Below are 5,060 nucleotides of genomic sequence, written 5' to 3'. Positions count from 1 at the left end.
AAATCCTTTCATGGCATCGAGATCGAGATACTACACTGCAACTACATCGTTTACAGAGGCACCGAGCAAACACCGAATGAGTTTGAGGAAAACAGTTTGCCAAAGAGTCGCGGAAACTTAATTGATTTCCATCTCGTCACCCCGCGTCAACCAGCAACAAGCACCCATTACACGCGGTTGACGAGGCTGGTTTAGGCTGGTTCGCTCGCGTGAAACTTTACAATCTAACACACGGCGTAAGCTGAGCTACGAGCTACGTTGAGAGTGGGGACCATCTGGCAAGTGATTGAAGCGCTCGCCTGTAAAGCAAGCTCCTTGGGCTGCTGGTGGCCTTCACGAACGGCGAGTGGTATTAGACGGAATAAGTTGTATTGCATGCATCCCTTCCATCTTAATCCATCCAGCGAAAACAGTCGAACAGTGGTGGTGCGGCTCATGTATGCATAATGCTTCACGTTGAATAGGACTCGCTTGCCACTCCTCCGTGAAGCAGAGATCCGAGTGTGCCGAGATTGAAAAACTTGGCCAATGCGCCAATGTACCGACTAGGTCCTCCCGGTCTGGTGACTGACTTGCTGATTGCTTGCATATGGTGGTTGCGCTGCGATGACATAAATCAGGCGGCAGCCAGTCGTCTGAAAGGCCTCTCCTTCGTGGTATCCCCTGTCCGGTGTCCTGGGAGGGAAAGGAACGAGCAAAAACGGGGCAAGGGAGAGCTGTCGAGAGCAGAAATTATACCCGAAACATGCGAAACAACCGGAATCCTTTCACCGGATGGTACACCACCCCCCCGGGGCGCTCCTGGTGCCAACTTTTGGGACCAACCCCCTCTACCCTGAGACCAAGCGCACCCTGAGATGCACGCGAGGAACGATCCCATTCAGCACGTGTAGCGAGGATCCGGGGTCCGACATCACGATCCGGCACGACATTTCCCCCCCATGCTACCGAGTGGTCTCCTCTTACTACGCCCTGACGGAGCGCAGATTCGTGCGGTGCCAATATGTCAGAAATAACTTAAAATTACTGTCACACTCACGGTGGCGGCCATAAATTTTAAGCACTTCTTCCTAGCGCTACGTGTGGCAGGACGGAACCGACCGACCGAGGGCCAGCACGGTGCCTTTCTTTAGCTGGCTATACCGGTGGGATCTCTGCGCTGGCGCTCGCTCCCGTTCGCTTGCCGCTAACACCTCCGGGATCTAATCTGGACACCCCTTTGGGGAATGGTGAGTCCATTTAGGGGTGAGAGCTTGATGGTCTCAATTCACAGCAGCCAGCATCCAGTGGAGCATTGAAGGCAAATGCAGACAGAACACCGGAGTATATGTCGCTTGAAAAGTGTTGAAAAACGACTGGTCGAATGGTTTGCTGAATTATCTGGCCGAAAAAAACAGAAATAAAGAAAAGGCCCTCGCATTGCCCATCGATAATGAACGAATCGGTGACGAGTAAGCTGATGATCTGATTCCTAGTGCATTGTCCTCCCAGTGAAGTGTTTCCTTTTCTATTAATCAACATCTCGGAAGCGACGAATTTCGCGCACGGTTATAACCGAATTCATTCCTGCTCTTATGCCTGTGTTCAGAGCAGAGCAATTATTCATCACCCTGGTACCGGAAGGTGGTGGTCCCGTGGTGGGTAGAACAGTGTCCTCGCAGGTGTTCACGTCGTCACTCTGTTGTCCTCCCTTACCTCCCCGTTAGGTTAAGCTTTTAAGAAGCCTTTCGAACGAAGGTGCATACGCCTTTTTGGATTCAGAAACTGGACAACTTAGTGGGCAAACTGGGCGCGATGAATTTTGCAACGATTCCGTGTTCCAGAGAAACGTGTCTTCAGCAGCAGCTAGGCAGCCACTTTTTGGCCAGGAGGAGTGAGGATTGCGAGATTTGAACGTGCTGAAATCCCTGGTTGCAACGAGGGTTGCACTGCCAGTTTGTGACACGCTAGATTGACGAGGATTGCGACTTAGAGATGCATCTAGTGGACTGTCTTTACTTCAGCGTTTATTGTAAAAGTTTTACTGCAACCAACTATGTAACTACAACTGTGTGCAACGTATATTTGAGTTTTGAAGCGAGAAGTATTACTTTTACTGGATTCTCTTTGCTGTAAAGTTTATAAGGTGTATTCAGGTGTATCTGAGTATCCGTTATCATTTTTCAAGTAAATAACATATTAATTTATATCTTTTGAAGAATATTTGGTATTGTTTTGAGCAACATTCATTGAAAATTAATCCGTGGAATCAAATTTTGGTAGGCGTGGCGTCGCAAAGGTACTTTTTACGGTGCCCATCGTGGCGATATGATGGGTCATTTGAACTATACAAATCGATATTCGTTAGAAAGATTATAAGTTTATCTAGGTAGCCTCGGAGAGTTTTTGTTGAATTTCTCATTTTTCGATTTTTGCCAGATTTTTTAAGTTCAAAATGTGATGCTTTTTGCGATTCTGCCAAAAAACCGAGCTTTACATAATTGTTAAAAAAAAAAAAGTATCAACAATTTTCATGAAATCTCGATGGAGCTACTTGACGAAGAGTGTACAAACTATGTGTTAAAAAATTCGAATCGATCGGTTCAGTAGTTTTTACGATACGATGGGCACCGACTTTGGAATCGTTGGTTTTGGGAAACGCTTTTCAAAGTAGCGAGCTGCACGGAGCCTTGAATGAATCGCGGATTTTCAAAAATCTGTATCTTTGTCAGTTTTTCCTCAAATGATCCAAAATTTTTACACAATATCAGCTTTCAGGGAAAAATGTGAAAAATATATGTCACAAAAAAAATTAAATACTACAGCCCCCCTTTCAGCCTGTTGGCTCTGCATCATCAGCGGTATCGCCTTCTTATCTACCTTTCCTTGAGAAATGCATCTGCATAATGCAGAACTTCCTTTCACTGCTGCCAATTTCCAAGCTCCTGATTCTTTATTATTCTACAACACGCGTTCCATGGATCCCGGAAGCAGGGGGGGCAGGTGTAAATTCGATTACCTTCCATTAACACTCTTCCTTATGGTCTCCATCCGTAAATCTGTACGTGAAAGCGATACACCCGTTCCTCGGGCGCCTGCCACTGTTTGCCACTGTGGCCTCAAGAAGTGGTGCCGCTTGATCCCAAGCATTGCAAGAAACTCAAAGGAACCAGGGAAATAGGGAAGCAAATCGATGAGTTTGGAAACGGATTCGTCATGCCGAAAGGCGATGCCCATCAGGCAGCTCGAACAACGGAGGGGCGCTTAGCGATTAGCTTGGGCCCGGGAGGAGAAGGAATCCAACCAGGAAACAGAGACCACCACCGCCAGGAAGTGTTGACAGAAGATGCGACCGTCCATTCTGGTGCCATCGTTAGCCCGGGTGTAACTACCGGGACCGTCCATAAAAGCATTAAATTCGTGCTCCAAAATTCTGCTCACGATCCCCTGTAAACTGTGCAAACTATCGGCGCTATACGCTGGCGGAGCGCGAAACCGATCGAAAAACCCCACTCCCCCCGGGACCGGATTCCCAGGTTCCAAGTTGGTCCAATCTCGTGAGACACACAAACCCATTCTCGTGCACAAAGGAAGCCCGCAGAGACTTTGCCGTATCATCACCGGCTCGTGTCGTTGTCCAGATTCGCCTTCCGATAGCACGGGAGCTTTAGTGTAAAAGGCAGTGCTTCTGGATCTGTTTGCTCCTTTTATGTGGTCCCCGTTCTCTCTCTCTCTCTCTATCGCTCGCTTGTATGTCTGTGCGCTTTCAATGCTTATCTCGATTCAATTTATGTGAAATGGAAACGGGTTGGAGATGGTGTTCTCCTATCCGTACCGAATCTTGGCGTTCCCGGATTCTACTTCGTTGACACCGCACCGTACCGCACCGGTGTGTATGTGTCTATGGAGAGGTTGGACTGATTGAATGATGGATGTCTTCTGCACATGCCTAGCACGTTGCTCCCACTAATCCGCTCTTCCATCGCGCCGTGTGTCTTGTCACAGTGGGGGGCTGGTGTGCCCTCAGTTCCCTCAGTTACTTCGCCACTCACTGCTACCCCGCGATGTGCAGGAGTAAAAGTTGAAATTAATATTTTCCAACTTCGGTCAGGTCGCGAACTATTCATTCGAGAGCCGGGCGGATACTTGCATCCGGCATGTGAGTCTTCCTTCCTGCCCCTCCTCGCCTTGGTCGGTGTTGATGGAGGCAACCAATTTGATTCCCGGTGGCAAGATAGCAGCAGCGGTACCAAGTTTGTGTTACGATTGTGGCCCGCCGGCCCGCGTCTAAGCGGCAGGCTAAGGGATTATAATCGTTGATTGAATCGAAACCGAATCGCGCGGCCAAGCCAGGCCACCACTCCCTTTCCCGATGGCAAAGCGGATTAAAGGATTTCGCCCTTTCGATGGCGCTCGATGGCCTCGTGTTGTGCGACGGCGGAGGAGCTTCATCCGTTTCATGTTAACCCAATCATGTCGGTGGCGGTTGGCTTTGATGCAATCAGCCATCCGTGCGGGGCGGAGACATCCGATGCTTTCAAACTGTGAAGGACAACCATCCACTACCGGGCACCGTGGCACCGTGGCACCGTGGCTGATTGTAGCGAAGCCGGTGATAAAGTTGTCCTTCGCAAATTAGCCGAAACCGATCGCAGCAGGCGTTTGCTGTTGTGGGTCGTCGTCGTGGAGTTGGCGTCGTTGTCGGGGCCCCGTGGCAGTGTTCATCGAGACAAACTTGCCGAGGCGGTGTGCGGTGTGAGCTTAGTTTTAATTGCAAGAAGCAGCTCTTAATTGAATATAAATTTATCTAATCTTTGATTCAGCCTTCTTCCGAAAGGGCGGTTTGCTGTGAGTGGTGCTGGTGCTGCTGGTTGTAGCTGCGAATGAGGGTCACCATTCGTCGGGATTTGTTCCGGAATAATCAGTTACCGTGGTGTTCTCATGCCTTGCGTGCTGGTGTGCTTTAAAGTTCAGGAGAAACGGACTTTGTTACTTTTCCGTGAGATCGGCTCCAATCGCAACGCATGTAACGCAAGAGCCGGCGGAACGGAGTGCTAGGTAACGCAGAATCATAAAAGGGG

Source organism: Anopheles aquasalis, chromosome 2 (genome assembly GCF_943734665.1).
Source record: "Anopheles aquasalis chromosome 2, idAnoAquaMG_Q_19, whole genome shotgun sequence".
Classification (NCBI taxonomy): Eukaryota; Metazoa; Arthropoda; class Insecta; order Diptera; family Culicidae; genus Anopheles; species Anopheles aquasalis.
Note: the sequence above shows the minus strand (reverse complement) of the source record.